The sequence below is a fragment of the Sorex araneus genome, chromosome X (genome assembly GCF_027595985.1).
Source record: "Sorex araneus isolate mSorAra2 chromosome X, mSorAra2.pri, whole genome shotgun sequence".
Lineage (NCBI taxonomy): Eukaryota > Metazoa > Chordata > Mammalia > Eulipotyphla > Soricidae > Sorex > Sorex araneus.
In genome coordinates this window covers 267,836,939-267,858,578 of record NC_073313.1, presented here as the reverse complement: position 1 = coordinate 267,858,578, position 21,640 = coordinate 267,836,939, and the positions used below count along the sequence as shown (strand labels likewise).

The 21,640-nt window shown below is 58.7% G+C and overlaps 1 protein-coding gene and 1 non-coding gene across 3 annotated transcripts in view; both read left to right on the top strand.

The window, feature by feature from the left end:
* The window catches only part of GDPD5 (glycerophosphodiester phosphodiesterase domain containing 5), a 73,638-nt gene that overhangs the window by 19,451 nt on the left and 32,547 nt on the right, over positions 1 to 21,640 (top strand). For both annotated transcript variants that reach the window (XM_055120432.1, XM_055120431.1), the window contains exon 2: positions 10,552 to 10,632. The gene's annotated coding sequence lies outside the window, so the exon portion shown is untranslated. The remainder of the gene's footprint in view (positions 1 to 10,551; positions 10,633 to 21,640) is intronic.
* LOC129400500 (U6 spliceosomal RNA) lies at positions 18,558 to 18,662 on the top strand. The gene has a single exon (XR_008627732.1). It is a non-coding gene; the product is annotated as a U6 spliceosomal RNA (small nuclear RNA).

Here is a 21,640-nt window from a genome sequence, read left to right as displayed (position 1 = left end):
GCCTTGAGCCCTCCCGCTGCCGGCTCAGAGTTGGTTTCAGGTGTGGCTTACGGGCACATCCAGGTTACCCTCTTGGGCCCCGAAGAACAGGGCGGCCCGGATCACAGAGGAAGTGGGTCTGGGGGCACCTTGGGCTTCTTGCGAGGTCCGTGCACCCCTTGACTTCCCCGAGGAGACCTGGAGGACACTGGGGGGTGGGGCTGTGGGACGGGAGCCGGCTGCACAGGAGAGGCCCCAGCCACTATCTGTTTTTTTTGGGGGGGCGGCCGTGGGCCACACCCAGCAGTGTTCAGGGGTTACTCCTGGCTCTGCACTTAGGAATTTCTCCTGACATTGCTCAGAGGACCACATGGAATGCTGGGATCAAACCGGGTTGGGCACGTGCAAGGTGAATGCCCTACCCGCTGTGCTATCGCTCCAGCCCCAACCCTGACCACGGTCCCCAGGGCCTCTTCTCTGTTCCCCTAAATCCCGCTCAGTTTTGTGCCCACCCAGTCTCCCTTCCCTCATCACCTTTCTCATTTCCCTCTCTGCCTCAACCGCGGGGATTTCCTTTTTCACTACAAAAAACACAGAACATAAAATTGACTGTTTGATCATTTTTAGGTGTTGACTGTGTTCATTGTTATGAAACTGACCTCCAGCACTTTTTGATCTGGCAAAACGAAACTCAACTCAGTAGACAATCCCCACCGCCACGTGGGCCCTAGTTACACTGTTCTGCTTTCTGTTTCTCTGAATTTGACTCCTGGATACTGTGTGTGTGTGTGTGTGTGTGTGTGTGTGTGTGTGTGTGTGTGTGTGTGTGTGTGTGTGTGTGTGTGTGTGTGTGTGAGAGAGAGAGAGAGAGAGAGAGAGAGAGAGAGAATCTGACAGTATTTGCCCTGATTTTTGTTTTTTGTTTGTTTGTTTGCTTTTGAGGGGCCTGCTCCTGGCAGTGCTCAGGAGACCATATGTGGTGCCAAGGATTAAACTGGGGTCAGACTGTGCAAGGGAATTAATTGATTGCCCCCTGGCATTTGTGTTCTTGTGATTGGCTTATTTCACTTACCATCTGTGCCTGAGGTTCACTGGTGCATTGCTGTCTCGCCCAAGCTTTCCTTCGTCCCTTTAACTTCTGTGTCTGTTTGCTTGGTTTAGGTTTGGTTTCTGAGCCACACCTGGCGATGCTCAGGGGTTACTTTTGGCTCTGCACTAAGGAATTACTCCTGGCAGCCTCAGGGGGACCCTCTGGGATGCTGGGGACCGAACCTGTATCAGCCACGTGCGCGTGCGAGGCAAGTGCCCTCCGCACTGTACTATCTGTCCCGCTCCACTTTAATTTTTGTGTTCGACGGACCCCAGGGCCACACACCGCAAGGCCAGCACTTTATGCCATGTGGACTCTTTATTCCTTACTCATTACTATTTTGGGGCCCTCTGGAGCAGTGCCGGGGCGGGGGTGGGGGGGTGGGGACTAGGAATTCAGTACTCAGGTCTTTCTGTGCAGTCGTGCTCCACCCTGCACTGCAGCCGTGCTCGTGCTCCGTGCCATGCGGTGCTGGGGATTGAATCCAGGGCCTCACAGCCGCGAGGCCTGTGCCCTCCCCGACTGAGCCGTCTCCCGGCCCCTCTGATTCCTGTGTAAGGTGAGTCCCATTCCACTGTGCCTCAGCCACACCTGAGGAATCTCCCTGTTCTCCCTGCACACAGCTTCCTCCTGCCCGGCCGTTGCGCAAGAGCCAGAATGTGAGGGCCGCGTGGGCCTAGGTTGGATTCTGGTGCCCGACACCACCTTAGTCTGAGGCCTTGTCACTCGGCGCTGTGCCTTGGGGGCAGGAGAAGGTGTGCTTGTGGCAAGGCCGTGGCCCAGCGGGCGGGGAGGATACTCACTCCCACCCCTCCCCTTCTCACACAGGGTTGTGGGCAGCATCCTGGGAACCCCTGCCCCGTGCAGCCGCCAGCCTGGTGTCTGGTACATCTTAGCACAGAGGAGCTGGACAGCTGGACAGCGCCTGCACCAGGGAGGGCAGGGACGTGCCCTCGCGCACTGGGTCTCGGTTACCAGCCTCCAGCCTCTCGTCTGCCGCCTTCCTGCACCAGTTCCAGACTCCACAGCCTTGTTCTGGGGCAGGGAGGGGGCTCTCGGGCGGGGGGCAGGGGGAATGTTGAGTCAACCCCTGCAGCCTGCAGGCCCGGGAGCCGTGGAGAGCAGGGAGAGGCTGGGATGCTGGCATTCGGCCCATCTGCTGGCCTTGCATGCGGAAACTGGCTGCCCCAGAGTAGGGGCTGGCCACAGCTCATTTGCATCTCAGTTTTGTCTGAGCTCCTGGTCTTGCACCTGGCAGCTCCCTTGGGCCAGTTTTTGCCCTCTCCTTCTCACCTGTTCATTTGCTTCCGTCCTGCGTGCCCCAAGGCCCAGGCCTGCTGTGGGCCTGGAGACATCTGCAACGTAGGGGAGCATGTGGGCTCTACCCCTTCCCAGCTTTGTGACCTTAGGCAGGTTGCTTTGCCTCTCTGTGTCTCAGTTGCTGCTTCTCCGAGGCCCAGGGATGCCAGTGTTGTGGGGACAGTAGTGACGTGACGCATCACCCCAAGCTCAGGGACTTATCTAAAGGCACTCACTTTCTTATCTCAGTTCTGGCATTTGGGAATTCATTCATTTGTTTCTGGTCTGGGAGCTGTCACTGGCTGTGCTCAGGGCTTACTCCCGGCTCTGCACTCAGGAATCACTCCTGGCAGGGCTCTAGAGAGCATTTGGGGTTCTAGGCATCAAATCCAGGTCAGCTGCGTGCAGGGCCAGTGCCTTACCTGCTGTTCTTTCTCTCTTCGGTCCTGGAGGTCAGGGTTTAAGATGGCCTCTGCCTGGCTCTGTGTCTCTGGTGTCAGTCGGGTGATGGCCAAAAACATGTTCACTGGCCAGTTGGGGGCTGGGTGTCTCCGTTCTTCATTGTTGTGTTGTTTTGGGGCCACACTCAGAGATGCTCAGGGCTTACTCCTGGCTCTGTGCTCAGGAATCACTCCTGGCAGGCTCAGGACCATATGGGGATGCCAAGGATTGAACCCAGGTCGGCCATGTGCCAGGCAAGAGCCATCCCTGCTGTGATTATCACTTTGACATCTCTGTTTTCTTCCTGGGCCGTGGGCTCTATCCCTCTCCGTGGCTTGTCCAGGTTTTGCCCCAGCTTTGTGTTCTCCAGGCAGGCCGATGCCTCTTTGGGGGCTGTGGGGGCAGCATGCCAGGGAGCGAGGCAGAGACCGTGGTGTACCTGGTGCCCTGCTCAGAGCTCTGCCAGGCCTGCAGCCCGTCCAGATTCAAGGTGGGGGGCATCGGCCCTCCTCCCCAAGTGACGTCATAGAAGAGCAGCAGAAGGGGAGGTTTCTTGGCAGATGAGATGCCCTTAGAGACTCCATCTGCCGCCGTTGTGAGGGTTCCATGAAGGGAACCCCGGGAGACGCCCAGGCAGCGTCTGCGCACGCCAGCTAAGTAGGCGGCTGTGCAGCCACGGCGATTTGGGCCAGCTGCGAGCTAGTCAAGCAAGCTGACGCTGTGACCCGACTGTCCCCCAGACGCCCCAGAGCTCGAGATGGTGGTGGGGGTGGGAGCATGTCCTGTGGGCACACCGTGGGACGCACCGCGTGTGGGGGAGGTGTGGACTCTAGGAAGAGGAGCCCAGAAGGTGGGCCGTAATGGGGGAGGCCAAGGGGAACCTGGAGTGTAACTAGGGGAGCAGGAATGCGGGGCTCACCGTGGGCATTTGCTGTACTTTGTGTGGGCTCAGCACACTGCCCCCTCCCCCGCCCCCCGGCTTGCTTTTTCACTCCTGATCATGAACCCTCTCCCACGGGCCCCTCCACCAGGGAGGCTGAGAGCTGGGGGATGTGAGTGCCTTGGCAGAGGGGTCAGGAGAAGCCCAGAAGCCAGACCAGTGTACACAGGGCCTCCTCCTCCGCCCCCAGCCCCACCTGTGGCGAACAACACTGCACCCCTTGAGATGGGACAGATGCTGAAGGCTGATGTATCTCTGCCCCTGTGATTCTCCACCTGTGATTCTCCATCACAGGTGGAGAAATCGGGGCCCGGGACTCACCCCCAAATCCAATAACAGGTTAATGAAGAAGCAGAGAGGGACAAGGCACCCCCTGCCAGCCCCACATCACTCCAGCCCTGCCTGAGCTTGGCTAGACTCCTGAACCTCCATGCATGAGACCTGGGGCTCTTTTTTTTTTTCTTTTTGGGTCACACCCGGCGATGCACAGGGGTCACTTAGTGCTCTGCACTCAGGAATTATTCCCGGTGGTGCTCAGGGGACCATATGGGATGCTGGGAATTGAACCCAGGTTGGCCGAGTACAAGGCAAACGCCCTACCCACTGTGCTATCGCTCCAGCCTTGAGACCTGGGGCTCTTACCTGCAGACACTCACACCTTCAAGAATCAGCGCAGCACCTGAAGCTCAGGACTGGCCACATGGGCACCCAGGACTACTCTTGTGAGCTTCCCAGAGTTTGCTGTGCAGAGGTGATTGGCCAGACGCTGCAAGGAAGGATGTCCAGGGAAGGTGAGGACATGGGAGCCCTGTTTCCGGAGAGGCCCCGCCCGGCCCCGCCCGCACTCAGCTCCCCACTCGGGGAAGTCCTTCCTCCCCGGCTACCCGAAGCGTTTCCTGCCGCGCTCCCTCTGGCTGAACTTGTCCAACCCAACCGTGGGGCGCCAAGCCCGTCAGCCGGCCGGCTGGCCGGGGGCCCTCCCGAAGTGGCCGGCCGACCGTGTTTTTACAACTTGTTTTCATGAAGTTGGTTTGAAGTCTCCCTGCATTCCCAGAATGTCAGGCCCGCCCTGATTCACAAGGATTGACCCAAACAGGACCCGAGCCAAGGAGAAGAGCCTGAGCACTTAGTCATCCCCCGTGGAGCCGAGTCTCCTGCCCGCCTTCCAGCAGAGAAGCGAGCCAGCGCGTTGGCACGGCTGGCCGGCAGTGGGGACCGTGGTCAGGGATGTAAACAGACCTGGCGATGCTCGGGCTTGGCCGCGCCTCAGGCTGCCCTCCCAGTGGCACCTCCTGGGCTGGAGCCGGCCCAGCCCACCCCAAGACAGGGGAGACGGATTTACTGGGAAATTTCTAGTTAAAAAAAAAATGCACCCGACTCCAAACCTGCTTGGGAACCCAGAAAACAGAAGCAGGAAGAAGGGAAGCTCGAGTGACTTCAGGCCAGGACCCTCTGAGGGGGGCGTGGCTTGGTCCCCAAGTCTGGGGTGGTGGGTGAAGTTGGCCTGGATGGGGGCGTGGGGGTGAGGGTGCCCAGAGATCGGACCTCTGCCAGGAGGAGAGACTCTGCCTGAGGTCACTCAGCCCCACGTCATTGCTGGGGTGGGCTGTCGGGAGGGACAGGGAGCCCACTGCGCCCATTGCTGGCTCTGTGACCCTTCACCCCTTACCTGCCCTGCACGGCGCTGCCCTGCCAGATTCTCCTGACTCAGACGTTGTACCTCAGGGCCTAACAGTCAGCCCGAGAGGTCAACCCTCTCCTCTGGAGGTGTCCCCTCGTCCTGCAGTCCCCAAGCTTTTCCCACTCTGATGCTGCTGCTTTATTTTTTTCCCCAAATTTATTTATTTATTTATTTTAATGTATAGAGTTTGCAGTATTTGGAATAAACCGGCCTCATATTTATCTATTTGATTTTGGGGTCACACCTGGCGATACTCAGGGGTCACTCCTGGCTCATGCACTCAGAAATCACTCCTGGCGGTGCTTGGGGGGCCACATGGGATGCTGGGAATCGAACCCGGGTCAGCCATGTGCAAGGCAAACGCCCTACCTGCTGTGCTGTTGCTCCCACCCCGATGCTGCATTTTTGGGTTTCTGAGCCTCGCCGGGTCAGTCCATGGAGCGTCTTACACCTCTCCATGCAACAGGGGCGAGCGCGGCCGGGTCAGGAGTCCTCGTGCACTTGGGTTCAGTTCTCTTGGGGTGGCTGCAGCTCAGAACCTTTCCCCCAATCTTTTGCCAAGTCTTTCAGATTGTCCACATGTTTGAGTACAGGGTCCCCTCACCACTGAGGAAGCTTTGGGCTGGATATGGTGAGTTCAGAGAGCACCTGGGGTGGAGTTGGGGGGTCTCTGGTCAGGTGGACAGGACCCTGCTCTCCCAGCGCGGCCACGGCGGTGACCTGCAGCACCATGCACTATCCTGTGGCCTGAGAGCTGCAGAGGCCAGGGCCGAGGTGGACCTAAGGTGGCCCCAAGAAGAAGAGGACTGGAATGTCTAGGCCCCACCACCCCAGCCCCCTGCCAGGAGCAGGCAGGAGGAGGCTGGCTGGGTGGTGAGCGCAGGGGAGACCTGGGCCCACTCCCAGGGACTCGCCACTGCCAGTGGGGGTCCTGGGCAGGGCCGAGCTGGGCTGACGATGAGAGACAGGTTGGGTCCACCGCCAAGACCCCTTAGCTCCTGCCTCCGTGGCTCACGAGAGCTCTGGGCTGCCCGCAACCTTAGACGCGGCTCCCTCAGCTGAAGTCTGCCCCTGGGTCTTGGCTCCGGAATTGCGTGTTGGTGGCTGGATTTAGTTGTCTAGACTGGTTAGGGACTCAGACAGTCTGAATCCTGCCTCTTCCACGGGCTTAACTGTCCCCCCAGCAGCGGCCTAAGCCCAGGGGCCTCTGATCTGACAGGCATGAAGCTGCCACGAGAGGAAGGAGATGCAGAGTGTGTGTCGGGTCTCCTGGAGGCTGGTGGGCAGCGTCAGAGGAGGGCAGAGGCCTGGCGGGCGGCTGGAGAGAGGCGGGCTCAGCCCTGCCCGTCATCCCACGAGGTGGCCTGGGTGTGGTGCCCTCATCACAGGGGAAGCCAGGCCGGGCCCAGAACCCTCAACACTCTTTCCCCCACCCCTGGGTCCAGCTCGGGCCTGCTGGGAGCACTTCATGAGAGAGGCCAGGCCGGGAGGTGGGCAGGAATGGGCAGTTTGTGACCCAAGCGTCCAGTGTAGACCCTGCGTTCCAGCGGGTTGTCATCCTCATCTTCCCCCTCCCTGTGTGCCTGTCACCATGATGGAGAGTCACACAGGCACCAGCTGTGGTGCTCCCCACCTTCCCCCAGTGCTCTCTGGCATCACCCGCTTTACTTAGCTTCTGCTCACACATCTGCCAGTGGTGCTTATTCAGACGTCCTTGGGTGGGGCGGGGAGACAGTCAACACCACCGGACAGGCCCCCAGGGGTGCTCAGGACTTGTTCCTGGCTCTGAGCTCAGGGATCCTTGGTGGGCTTGGGGCATCATATTGGGTACGGGGGATCAAACCCACTGTACTGTCCCTCGGGCTCTTCATGAGTACTTTTAGAACCACAAATTGAAACAGAAAAGAAAAAAAAACAACAAAGGAACGCCCAGCCTTAGATCTACCAGGAAACAAACAGACACGTGGCCCTGTAAGGCGCTATTGCAGGTTGCAAGTGATAAAGAGGGTTGAGGGACCCGGCAATAGTACAGTTTGTCGGACAGTGGCCTTGTATGGGGCTGACATGGGTTCTGTCCCCGGCATCCCAAATGGTCCCCTGAGCTCACCAGGAGTAATTCCTGAGTGCAGAGCCAGGAGTCAGCCCCACGTACAGCTGGGTATGACCCAAAAAGCAAGGAGGGGGGTGAGGAGGAAGGGACATCTGAGTGGAATCATCTGCTTCCCCAACACCTACATTCATTTTCTTTTTCTTTTTTGGGTCACACCCAGCAATGCCCAGGGGTTACTCCTGGCTCTGCACTCAGGAATTACTCCTGGTGGTACTCGGGGGACCATATGGGATGCCGGGAATCAAACCCCGGTTGGCGAAGCAAACACTCTCCCTGCTTACTATCGCTCCGGCCCCCCTTAACACCTACATTCTTGCCTCGTCGCCCCCACTCCCAGCCACTCACTGACCTCTGCCCAGCCAGAACCCCCTGGAGTTCTCCAAGGCCACGAGCTTGGGAGAAGTTTCCCTGGGCACCTGCTTAGTGTGGGTGCCACGGGTGGCGTGGCCCAGAGGCTCTTGGGCGCCCTCCTTGGGCGGGGCTCCAGACAGTGGCCTATCCCCTTGTGCCTAAGGTGATTCCAGGCAGATTCTCCACTCGCTACACAAGGTGCTTTAATGGGATTTAAGTCTAGACGCTCCAGGGCCGGAGAGGCCGTCCTGCAGGGAGGGCATTTGCCTTGCACGCAGCTAACCCAGATTTGATCCCTGTCATCCCATATGGTCCCTTAAGCCCTGCCAGGGGTGATCCTGAGCCAGGAGCAAGCCCTGAGCACCACTCGATATCGCCCCCAAACCAAAACTCTAGACGTTTCATTCATTGCCTTCGTCCCTGCATCTGTTTATTTGTTCACTTGGAGGGGACACCAGGACAAATCGCCAGGATGCATGGGGAGCCGAGTGGTCCCCAGGATTGCATTTGGGGCCTCCAGCATGCAGGCCTAGCCCCACCCCTGTGACCTATCTCCTGGATCCTGTTTATTTATTGAAAACCCATATCCACTTCCTCCAGCCCTCGGTTTAGTTGCTCCGCGCCAGACAAGCAGGCCAGTGGGGCAGCCCTGCTCGCCGGGACGGAAAGGAGGCTCCCAGAGGCAGCCATGGTCCCACGGCATCCCCAGCAGGTTCCACAGGCCCCGTGTCAGGCTGCGCTCGAGTCGGGAAAGTCCGGAGTGTTGCGGGGCCCAGCGCGCTTTCCTTCCTTCCTCGCTCTCCCCAGCCACCTGCAGGCAGGAGCTCCTGCAAGGGAGGTTCTGCTGGAAGAACCACTTCCTGTTTGGAGCATCACTTCCTGCAAGTGACTCACTAGCTCCCACTGGCCTCGTGCTGGGCAGCCAAGGTGAGGACGGAGGCGGGCCCACCCCTGGCCAGATCCTGCTGGGTGACCCTGAGGCCGTGCCAGAGACAGGAGGCAGAAGAGGAGAGAAAAACAGGACGCTGGGCTTGGTGAGCAGGGCCCAGAGGCCGCAGATCCTCGGCCCAGGTGCACATCTGGGCTGCTGCAGGCCAGGTGGGGTGACAGCAGGCCTGGGGCCCTCTGGGCAGCATTTGTGACACCTTTATCTCTTCTGTTGCTCGGGTGACTCTGGGGTGCCTGGGATGCACCCCGGGCCTCCTGCAGGCAAAGCCCCCCGCTTTGAGCTCCCTTCCCAGGCCTGCTCTCTCCGTGAGGCAGGAAGCACGCTAGTCCCCGAGTTATACTTGGACACGATTTTCTGGCCACTCTCTGGGCCTCAGTCTCCATGTCTGTCTGATGTGGCTGGGACACAGGGGGAGTTTGGCCCTACAGACTTTGCATAAAGAGATTTGGTCTGGAATTTCAGCCCGGCCACATGGCTGGGTGTGTCCGCTCTAGACTGAAAGAATAACCATCACTCTCAGTCGTGGACATTAGTTCATCCTCCGTCCATCCTAGGGGATTGGCTTCGTTATTGCTGTTGGATGTGTAAACAGATGGAGGCCCGAGAGGGGCGGTAACTTGCCCAGGGTCACACCGTCGGAGGCAAGGTTCTCACTTGGGTGGTTTGGCCTCCGAGTCTCGTTCCCCAGGAAGTCTGTCCTCGCGGCATCAGTTGTGGGGCCTGGACCTGCGGCGTCAGCACAGAAAAGCAGTCGCTCTGGCCCCGACTGTCTGGGCCTGGGCTCGCCCGGGCGTTGTCTCTGCACATCCAGAAGCCCGTCTGTCTGTCTTCCTGCAGCCCCTGAGGCCAAAGGACCCCTGTGGGAGAGGAAGGACCAAAGTGTGTCTTGTGAAGTATGAGGCGCAGAGCACCAGGAGAGGAGAGCTGCAGGAGGAAGGGCGGGTGCGGGGTCTCCTGGTGGCTGGATGTTGGTTCCCAGCTGTCCCAGCACTCACGCCCTCCCTGCCCAGGCTGGCTCTTGGCTGTGTGAGTCTTGCCAGCCTGGGGCTCCCAGGGCAGATCAGGCTGGGAGAGGGTTCTCAGGTTGGCATGAGCTTATGCTGGGCACCACTAGGCATCCTGAGCCCCGCCTCCGACTCCCAGCCCTGCCGGCCTCAGTGTCTCCTAGTGGGCCCGGTGGCAGTAGCCCCTGAAGCTGCAGTGCAGACTCAGACCCCTTCCCGTGGCCTGTCCCACCGTCTCCCCTCCTTGATCCTGGGCAGAGCTGGTGACAGAGAGGCGGAGATGAGTCAGAAGTCAGCCACATAATTGTGGTGCCCCAGAGCCCGCCTCCAGCCCCCCCACCCAGCCCTCCCTCGGCGGTTCTAGAACAGCTGGTTAGGCAGCTACCTCCGGAGAAGCCGGGCCCCGGGCGGCATGAGGGGGCGTCTGGGCCCCCGGTGTCAGGAGCAGCCCCAGCTCACGTTTCCGTGGGCCCTGGAGGGGGCACGAGTGTGTCAGGGAGCAGGTTGTGGTGGGTTTGGGGCTACAAGGTGAGCGGGTAACACCTGTAGCATGTGGGGGTTCCTGGCCCAGGTGGTCTCCCCAGGACAGGGAGTAGGTATGATTTGGCACAGGGTGGGCACAGGGCAGGGTCCTGCTGAGGGCCGGGAGGCTGGGAGGAAGTGGCCAGAAAAGCCATCTGACTGGGTTTGTCCTCTTGTCCTTCCAGCTCTCCCAGGGAAGTGACATCACCAGCTCCGTGGACAGGACATCTCCAGGAGCCCAGCTCAGAGCCTCTGGAAGCTTCCAGGTACAGAACCAAGAAAGGAAGAAGGAGGGAGAAGGACATGGGAGACCAGTCGCAGAGAATATCCCCTGGGATTCCAAGATGGTGTCCGCCTCTCCTGGGGGATGGGGGGACCATCCTTCTAGCTCAGGAAACGGCAGCGGAAGGAGGTGTCGCGTTCGACAGCCTGCAGCCTGCAGCTTGAGCTCGGCTCGCTCTGGCTAAGCCCAGGGCAGCCTGTCCTGCATAAGCCCCTCAATCCATCGGCTCAGTTCAGCATCCCCAGGTCAGCTTGGTGCTGTGGTTCCCCCCACTCCATAGACCGGGAGCTGAGGCCAGAGGCAAGATAAATGGTCAGGAAATGGTAAGGCTGGGGTTCCAGACCCAGCCCCTATTCTTTTTTGTTCTGTTCTGTTTTGTTTTGTTTTGTTTTGTGGACACACCTGGTGATGCTCAGGGGTTGCCCCTGCTCTGTCCTCAGGAATCACTCCTGTCGGTGCTCAGTGGACCATATGGGATGCTGGGGATCAAACCGAGGTTGGCAAGCACCCTCCCCACTGTACTATCTCTCCAGCCTCAGCAGGTGGTCTTGGGGCCCCTCCTCAGCCCCAGCACTTGTCAGGCAACACAGAGCAGTTTCTTCCCTTGCACCAGTCAGGGGGTTTCTGGGCTCTATATCCGGGGAGAGCCGTAGTGCAGAGGCACTCGAGGGGAGCGGTGCTCCGGCAATGGGCGGGAGCCCCAGCCAGCACCCCGATGCCCTCCCCCACTCAGCAGGGTGGGTTTCCTTTGGCCCCCAAAGGGAGCCTGGGCATTTGGAGGAGGGAAGAGCGTCTGGGGGCACCTCTTCAGTGAAGTCAGAGTTCTGGCTCCATCTGACGCCGTGAACATGCAGGGAGGCTGACAAATGGGATGACAGCCGGCGGCGCCCGGGCGCTCCCAGCCCAGAGGTCGCTGGTGCTGCTGCTGAGGGAACCCCGTGGTCCTGGGGCTCAAACCTGGGGCTCCTGCCTGCCACTGAGCTGGCTCCCTGGCCCACGTATCAGGCTATGTGCGTGCACACATGTACGTGTGCATATGTGTGGTGCGGGGGGATCAAATCCTGGGTTTCGTACACACAAGGCATGGGAGTTATTTTATTTATTTTTAGTTCGTTCCTTTCCCCAGAAAATTGGGAGATGGCAGATGGTCATTCGAGGTGGAACAGGCCTGAGGCTCAGCGTGGCTCTGGGGGTGCCCGGTGGGTGCCCGGTGCGGTTCACCCGCGCTGCTGGCTGGCACCGCAGAGGGCATGATAGGTGCTAGGCCTGGGGCCCTGCGTGTGACTCCTCTAGCAGGGACTGTCGGGGGTATCGCATGCTGCCAGGCCCAGCAGAAGCCCCACCTGGAGGGGTGCTCGGCCCGGTAGGCAGCCGGGGAAACAGATAATCCCCGTTTCCATGCACGGCGCCCTGCGATCCGGCCGCAGAGCTCTGCCAGCTGATCCGAGAGAAGTGGCAGGGGACTTCTCTAGGGGCATCACGCCAAGCTTTGCACCCAGCCCCCGAGCAACGGCTTAGAGGAGGGAAGATGTGCGGGCAGAACAGGTGGAGGGTCCCACCTGAGGACACAGCCGCTGATTCCCTCGGTGGTCCACCTCCTCCTCCTTCCCAGCATCTGGGGAAGCCTGCTAGGGAAGCCTGTTTGTAGAACTGCTGCTTTACATAAATAAATAAAGCAGAGCCTCGCTCTCCCTTCCCTCAGGGGGCAAAAACTGGGCAGAGGCAAGTTTGCTCACTGCGAGTCTCTGCCAGACTCAGCTTCCTCCTTCTCCTCCGCTCCCCCCTTCCCTGGCACCCAGGGAGAGGCATGGAAAAAGCCTAAGCGTGAGACTGAATCACAGTGGCCAGCTGGGAGGGGCGGGGGCAGGGGAGGACGCAGAGGGCTCCCCTCCAGGGCCCTGGGCTGGAGGCTCCGAAGGGACACTGCTCATTCGGCTGCTTCAGGGAGTGTGTGTTTGGGGGGGGGTGCAGGGAGGGGTCCCCAGGGCTCAGGGTTCTGCTTACAGGGAGAGCACTCTGCAGAGGGGCTGGGCAGCCCTTGGAGCGAACAAGCCTCTGCAGGCTCCGGGCTGGGTGCTGGGTGGAGAGACCCCTTCCTGTCCAGAGGTTGCCGTGGGAGGGACCAGCTCTGGGGAGTGTGACCTCCGGGGAGCCAATTCTGAGGCTCGTGCGGAGGGTCTGCAGCTCGGGGTTCGGGTTCCCTCTGTCCCCGGAGCAAAGCCAGGTCCCTCCTGGCGACTCTGCAGGACCATCCTGCCAGGAAGGCCAAGTCCAGAGCCCCAGGCCCTGGTGGTCTGAGTCTGGCTCCTCATCCTCGGAAAGCCCCGACCTGCGTCCTAAGCCTGCGGGTCTGCCCCACCCCCCCACCCCCCCAGCCTTCAGTCTCTGGGGGCGGGGGGGGGGGTCTGCCCGGAAGGGCTCTGCTTTCACCGTGTGACTGTGACCTGTGCAGAGTTTCTTGTTTTGTTTGGGGGCCACACCCTGCGATACTTGGGTTTCCCCTGCTCTGGCCTCAGGAATCACGCCTGGCCGTGCTTGGCGGCCCGTAAGGGTATGCTGGTGATCGAACCCGGCTCCGCCACCGTGTGCGAGGCAGGCGCCCTCCCCACTGTCTGTCCTTGAAATCACGATACGCTGAATTTGTGCTCAGAGCTCGGCTGAGACCTGTTGCGGCGGCCAAGTGGTCTCCTAGAAAAGAAGGTTCTGGGGTTTGTTTTGTTGGTTTGGGGGCCACACCCAGTGGCGTACGGTGGTGGTTGCTCCGGCTCTGGAGGACCATGTGGTGCCGGGATTCACACCCGGGGCCTCACACAGGCCAGCCCAGAAGGTACGCCACCACTGCATGGGGTGTGTGCGTGGGGGGGCGGGGTGTTGGATGCCCTGGGGCACCCTTGCACCCCAGGCTTCACCCTTCACCCGCAGAGTCGGTGTGGAAGCTGCCGGGAGCCAGGGTCCTTCCGTGGGAAGCCTGAATGCTTCCTGCTGCAGGGCAGTCAGGAAGGGGTGAGGCCTGCAGACCCCCCACCTGTGCCGCAGCCCTGGTTAGCTGGGAACCTTCCCTGGAGGAAGAGCTGTCTGAGGATCGGCGTTCTGGGGGCAGCAGTGTTGGGTAAACAGGCCGCCAGGCACCGGGCAGGAAAGCTGATTAATGACCCTAATTACTGCCCGACTGATTCCCTCAGAGCAGCTTCTCCCCAGCCCTGCGCCTCTGACAGGCCTGAGGGTGCCGGGGGTCCCTCTCCCTCCCCGGTCCCACCAGCCAACCTCCGACCCCATTGAGCCCCTGAGTGCAGCAGCAGACCTGTGGGGGCAGGTGGCCCCCTGCTCTGTTCCACCTGGGCTTTTGGGGTCTTTCTGGACCCCAGAGTTGGCTTGGGCAGGAGCCCCACCCCGCCTTTCCACCTTCCGTGGATTTTGTCTCTTTGCGTTGGGTTTGTTTTGGGAAGCAGCCAGGCTGATGAGCAGCCTGGGGTTGCTCCTGAGCCCCCAATGGGCAGCAGACCCCTGCTACCCCCGCCCCCCCCCGGGGCACTCACAGGGGCTCGGTTTGCGGGCTAGAGCCTGAGGCGGCCTCTGGCCCTGCTCATCCCGTCGCTGTGCCCCCACTGAGCTCTCCTTACCCTCTCTGGGCTTCATGTTCTCCTTTTTTTTTGTTTTTGTTTTTGGGTCACACCTGGTGATGCTCAGGGCTTACTCCTGGCTCTGCACTCAGGAATCACTCCTGGCGGTGCCCAGGGAACCATATGGGATCAAACCCGGGTAGGCTGCGTGCAAGGTAAACACACTATCTGCTGTATTAGCACTCTGGGCCCCCCATCCTCCTTCTCCCCCACACCCCAATTTGTTCTACCCTCTCCAGGAAGCCGCCCTGCAGTGCCCAGGGTTGGGCTGGGCCTGTCTATGAGTTCTGGGCTGGAAGAGGCTGTCCAGGCTTTCCTGGAGGTTCCCAGGCCTTAACACATAGCGGGGGCAGGAGGGCAGGGTGGTCCCTGCATCTCAGGTGGCAACAGGCATAGCTGTGTGGGAAGCAGGGGTTGGGCAGGACAGTGAGCCATGATCCCGAGCCCCGTGGGAAGCAGAGTTCACAGCCCTGTGCCTTCATGCCCGGAGTTTTGTTCTCAGTGACATTTGGGGTCATCATTGTGAATTATCTGGGCACTCAGACATGGGTATCAGGCTGTCCTTGTCTGGTTTTTGTTTATTTGTTTAGTGGGGGAGGGGGGCGCACACCCCATGATGCTCAAGGGTTACCCCTGCCTCTGCACTAAGGAATGACTCTTGTCAGTGCACAGGGGACCATATGGGATACTGGGGATCGAGCCCAGGTCAGCTGCATGCAAGGCAAGGCCCCCCCCCCCAGCTATACGATTGCTCTAGCCCCATCCTTGTCTGTGTTCTGACTCTTCCCAGTGGGGCTCCTGCCATTTCCCCCGGGGGTGAGGGGCTCTCCCCACACCAGCAGGGACTGTGGGCTTCATCCTGTCCTGCAGGACCAGCCCGACTCTCCCTGCAGTTCCCTGGGGGATGGGGAGAGAACAAGTGGGTGGCAAGGTGCTAGGAGCTTATGCAGGCTCAGTGAGATGTGCTGAAAGCAAGAGAGAAGAGGCTCATAGCTGAGCTGGGCACACACCCCGCCCCTATTCACCCAGTTCAGGACTGTGTTGGGGTGAGGCCCCCTGTGGGCAGCTTGGGGCATCCCTCCTGGGGCCCAGCAGGCTGCCCCGCCCTCCTTCCCCTCCCCACCACACGCTGTTTTTAGCTCACTCTGTGCCAACCAGGTATTGAGCCTGCCCCCTTCGAGGAGTTCCGGATCTGGGTGGTGCCGGGAACCTGGGTAGATCCGCCCGGCAGGGCTGTCCGGGTGCACAGCCCTGGGTTGAGCCCTGCCTCCTCCATGCTGGTCGTTTGGCCTTGGATGAATCACTTAATCTCTCAGGCTTAGGTAGATCCAAATAGATATTTAAATTACAGAACGTGCATATGCTGAATTAATAGACCTATTTTTAGAACCGTGTCAGCGTTGCAGAAACACCCCTCAGAGGTGCGGAGCCGCTGCATCCCGCACGCCGCACCGCAGTCGCCCTGATGAATGTCATACACTCGGGCTGGTGGAACCGCTTCCCTGTGGCTGCGCCTGCATTGCTCGCTAACACCAGGCTGCAGCTGGTCTCAGTCCCTCGCCGTGTCACATCCTCTGGGAGACTTGACAGGGGTCTGCGGACACACATCCTTCATTCCAGTGTCACCCAGAGTTGTTCCACGGCCCCCAAAACCTCCATGTCCCCACCCAGTGCCTCCTGGTTTCTTTCCCCGTTACCAAGGCACTGTGTAGCCTTCTGGCTTCCTCTGGTCCTTCTGGTCCTTTCTTAGGGTCTCCCACAAGGTGTTCTGGAGGCCGGGGTGTGGTGCTGCTTGGGCCCTGCGGTGTGAAGGATTCCCACCCCAGACACCCCCGGGGTGCCAGGAATTGAACCAGGGTCAGCTGCGTGCAAGGCCTTCACCCTTCTGCATCCCTGTGTCTGCATGGACCCCAGTTTGTTTAGTTCGCTGGGGCTCATATTTCTCAACTGTAAGAGAAGCCTGTGGCCTTGTAAGTGCATTGGTTTTGGGTTTCTTTTTTTGGGGGGGCGGAGGTTGGAGCCATTTTTAGCCATGTTCATTGTTACTCCCAGTCCTGTGCTCGGGCTCACTCCCTGAAGTGCTCAGGGGACCATGCAGTACTGAGGATGGAACCCAGGCCCCCTGTGTGCAAAGCAGAGGCCCCAGCCTGTAAGCCATCTCTCTGGCCCAGAAGGGCCAGGGCTCCAACGTAGGGCCTCCCGGGCCTGGGGTTTGGCTGTGAGCCCCCCAGGCCTCTGTGAGTCACTCCTTTCACCTGGTGCTGTGTATTCAAGCCTCCTGCCGGCTGTAGCAGGGCCCTGCCTTATTCCCTTTGGTTACAGCCTTGGGTCTTATACAGGCCACCCCCAGCTAGTCCCCAGTCTCAGAGAGAGGAAGTCAGGCTCAGAGAGAGCTGGTGGCCTGTCCAAGGTCACACAGCCTAAGCACTGGCACTCTCGGGGGAGAGGGGGGACTGGTGGTCAGGGAGGGAGGAGGGTCGGGAAGTGGAAGTAGACATGATGTCCCACCCCCATCTTCGTCCTGCTCGGCCAAGAGTGCCCCCCCACACACACACACCGCCTCCAGGCTGGCTCTGGGGCGGCCTTTCCCTGTGCCCAGCAGAGGCTCTGGATGCTTCTGGCCAGCAGCCGAGGTAGAACCCAGGATGTGGGCCAAGGAGGACCGTTGGACACTGGGTTCTCTCTTACCTCTGAGCTTGTAGGGACTCTGGGCAAGGGTTTGTTGAGAACTTGGCTGATCTCAACAGTGCTGGGAAGTTCTTGAAGAAATCGATGCACTTGAAGTAATGCCATTAGCCAAGGCTGATGTGGGGGTTTGGGGGGTGGCAGGGGAGCAGAGACGGGGAGACTCGGGCCTCTGGGTGCGGGTCTCCTGCCCACGTCCCAGGTCCAAGGCTCCATCTGCCGCTCGAAGCAGCCCCAGCACCCTGAGTTGCCCCTCATCAGTCCCTGGGGGCATGTGAATCGCTGGGGCCTTCCCTGGGGTGCCGGCATGTCTGCCATGCTCACACGGGGGCCTAGGGAAGAATAGGGTCTCTGGGGGGCCTCCAATCAAATTGGGTCTCAGGGGAGCCTCCGAGGAGAGCGAGTGTTACCTGCAGGAGGGACAGCAGTTCCGGGGTGTGGGGGCAGAGGGGCTCCTGCGTATCCACCTGACACTTGGGGGAAGGTGAGCAGGGGGTTCCCCACCCCGAAACCCAGCGGGGAGAGGAGACCTGGGCCTGGGTAAGTGAGAAGGAGGTGAGAGGGGTGCGCTGGGTCTGCAGGGCAGGGTGGCAGCCCCCAGAGTCAGCCAGGAGCCACCGCCGCCTCCATGAGGACCGCAGTTGGGTGTCTGGACACTGCCGGGCGCTGAGGTGGCCCCAGGGGTCAGGAGGGAGTGTCAGAGAGAGACACAACGTGTCTCTGCTGTGAGCACAGAGGTCTGGGCTCCTTTAGACTCCAGGGCAAAGGCTATGATCCCATTTCACAGGTGCCAAAACCAAGGCACAGAGAGTCCAAGGCCCTGAGTGCAAGCCAGAGTCTCATCTGTAATAAGGGGATGTTAATGGTAGTATTTTGGGAGTATTTTGATAGCATTTTGCATCAAATGGTGCAGATGGTTTAGAAAATGGCTTTTGTTGGTTCTTTTAAAAAGTTAGGGGCTTTGATTGCCTTGCACATTGGGTTTGATCCCCAGCACCCCATATTGTACTCTGAGCACTGCCAGGAGTAATTCCTGAGTGCAGAGCCAAAAGTAAGCCCTGAGCACTGCTGATTGTGACCCAAAATCTTAAAAAGAAAAAAGAAAAGAAAAGAAAAGAAAAGAAAAGAAAAGAAAAGAAAAGGGTGGAGGGTGCTGGAACAATAGTACAGCAGGTAAGGCATTTACCTTGCATGTGGCCAACCCGGGTTCAATCTCTGGCATCCCATATAGTCCCCCAAGCACCACCAGGACTAATTCCTGAGTGCAGAGTCAGGAGTAAGCCCTGAGCATCACTGGGTGTGACCCCAAAACAAACAGGAGTTAAGTATAGGTCTGGATAGATAGTACAGGAAATAAGGCACTTGCCTTGCATGTGGCTGACTGGTTTGATCCCGGCACTACAGATGGTGCTCTGACATCACCAGGAGGGAGCCCTGAGCACAGAGCCAGGGCAAGCCCTGAGTGCTGCTGGGTGTGACATGAAAACAAAACAGAACAAAAGCAGGTTAAACAAAGAGTTACCTTCTGACCCAGCATTACTATCCCACTGTATGCACACAGGAGAAACGAAAACATAATTCAGTACATCAAAAATGTTCACATGCTTCCTTCAGCAGAACATATACTGACATTGGAGCAACACACAGAAGATTAGCGTGGCCCCTGGGCAAGGACAACATGCAGATTTGTGAAGAGGTCCATGTTTTTAAAAGAAAAAAAAAGGGAGGTGTTCAAAGTAACGTTCATTCACCAAAGTGGTGCTAGGGCCGAGGCAATAGCTCAGGTCTGGTGCCTGTATGCACAGGCCCTGAGTTTGGTCTTCAACTCCCCCATGGCCTCCTAAGCCCCCTCCACCTCCACCCTACAGCACTGGTCCTAAGCATTGAACCATCTGATCTTTAAAATTGGGACAAATGTTGTACAGGTGCTCAAGTCCCCTGTGCTCTCCTTGGACCACCCCCCCCCCAACCTGCAGTGCGGTATTGATTCAAATATCTATCAAATGATGAATGAATGAAAGGTTTGTTATACTATTAAATATTATTCAGCCCTGAAAAGGAATGGAGTGCTGATTCATGTTATACCATGGGTGAAACTTGAAGGGCAGGGCCAGGGAGATGGTTCAAAGGACTAAGCTCATTCTGTGCATGCAGGAGCCTAGATTTGAGCCCCAGCACTGCATGGTCCCAGAGCACCACCGGGCCTGGAAATCAAACCCAGGGGCCAGAGTGATAGTGGCAAGTAGGGCGCTTGTCCTTCACGTAGCTGACCCAGGTTCGAGCCTCAGCATCCCTTCTGGTCTCCTGAGCACCACCAGGAGAGTGATCCCTGGGGACAGAGCCCTGAGCAGCACTGGGTGTGTCCCCCAAACTGACAAGAACAGACATGATGCTGAGTGAGAGAAGCCGGCTGCAAAGGCTTTATGATTGTCATCTGATCCACGTATAGAAATGGTCTGGAATGGGCAGATCCATGCCAATTGAGTGGGGTGTCTGTATGCGTGCGTGCATGCGTGTGTGTGTGTGTGTGTGTGTGTGTGCGCGCGCGCGCGCGCACGCGCGCGTGCTAACAGGTGTGAGCCTTTTTGTTGGAATGAGAATGCCTTGGAATTAGATGGCGCTACTGCTCACATACCTTTGTGACTCTACCAAAAACTGAACATCCTAAATATTGGATCGTCCACTTTGAAAGGGTGAATTTGGGGTCTGGAGAGATGCTTCAAGGGCTAAAGTTAGGCTTTGTGTCAGGGAGCCCAGGTTTGATCCTTGGCACTGTATGGTTCCCAGAGTACCACTAGGCACCATCTCTGACATGGAAGTAGACCCCAGTTGGGGCCATCGTATAAATATATTATTTTGCCTTGCATGCGGCCAAGCTCGATTCTCAATTCCAACCCGGGAATCATCCAAGAACCACCAGGAGTAATTCCTAAGTGCAGAGTTCAGAGCCAAGAGTAACCCCTGAGGTCACTGGGTGTGGCCTAAAAACCAAAAAAGAAAAAAAGTAGACCCTGAGCATTGTCAAGTGTGGCCTCAAAAAATAAAAAAAGAAAGAAAGAAAAGAAAAGAATTTTAAGGCCTGTCCGTTTTTTCTGAGTGGAAGCAATCAACCTTACCCCAGGTAAGCCGAGTGAGCGAGTGTCGGTGCCCACAGTGGTTCTGGTGGTCAGCGCTTGCTTGCTTCCCTCTTGAGAGCTAGGGAAGACAGTGTCTGTCCACATCACATCACCCCCAGCTTAGCCTGGGGTGGGGGACCTACAGCTTGGACCTCTCCGTTCACAGCGCAGGGGCTGGGTCTTGACTTGGGGCAAATCACTGGCTGCCCAGGCTCCTTATGTTAATGGGACAACAGGAACAGTGGCACTGCCCATCAGCCGGGGCCACAGGCCATGGGAGGTCAGTGGTCAGTGGCCAAACTTAAGCAAGTGTCCCCAGCTGCCAAGCTGGGGTACTTGTACCTGTAAGAGCAGCCCCTCCCGTGGTGTCCCCGCTCCCCAGGGCCTCCCTGAGCCCTGAGGAATGAGCACTGTGGGGCACCAGAGCAGGACCAGCTACCCCCAGTGGTGTGGCCGTGGCCCAAGCACTGCCCCCTTCTTTCTCTGAGCCTCAGTTTATTCATCTGTCACATGGGCTTGGGGCACAGCACCTGCCACTTGGGGGTTGCTTGTGGGGATGAGATGAGGTGAACCCACGGGGTCAGACTGTACCTGCTGTTTCTTAAGTCCTCGGTGCATGTCAGCTTCATGATCGTTTATTTTAAAATGTTTTATTGGGGGGTACCGGGGAGATTGCTCAAAAAGCTGGAACATGTGCTTGCCTGCGGGCAGCCCAGGTCTGATCACCAGACTCGATGTACCCCTGCGCTCTGCCAGGTGTGGAGCCCCCGGCCCCCAACACACACAACCCGAAAGCACACATGCAAAAAATACGTATTTTTGACACTGTGCTATCTGCACGGCCCTGTTTTAGTTCTTGAGGATGTAAGCAGGAGTCAAACATAAAATCCAGGGTTGGAGCGATGGTGCAGTGGGTGGGGTGTCTGCCTTGCAGATCCACAGCACCCCGTATATTCTCCCAAGCACTGTCAGGAGTGATCCTGAGCACCGCCGGGTGTAGTACCCCAAAACAAAAATCTTTGCTTCTGTGACTGTTGCGTTATGGGCAGGCAGATAAGATGCATAATAGATTTGAAAGCGTGATTGAGAAACTGCAGCTGTGATGGCTGAGGCAGGCTGAGGGCTGCCGCTTCACAGAGGTGAGCTGGCAAATGTGTCTCCGGAAGGCTTGACCAGGAGCAAGGACCTGGGGCGGGAGGGGGAGAGTCTCGAAGGGTTGGTTGTTTTTCTGGCAGTACCCACGGATGCTCAGGGGTTGCTCCTGAACCTGCACTCAGGAATTACTCCTAGCAGGGCTCAGGGGACCAACCACATGGGGTACTGGGGATTGAACCCACGTCAGCTGTGTGCAAAGCAAACGCCCTACCCGCTGTGCTATCCCTCCGGCCCCTACTGTGCCAGGTTTGAAGGTTTGAAGGGAAGAACTTTCCAGGCCCAAGACAGGATAGGACATAGCAGTGAGCTGGCCAGGGTGGCAGGAGGGGAGAGACGGGGGGAGAGGGGGCAGGGGAGCATGCCAGGGGGTCCCTGCAGAGTCTGCGCTGTGTCTCCTGCCTCACTGCCCACCACT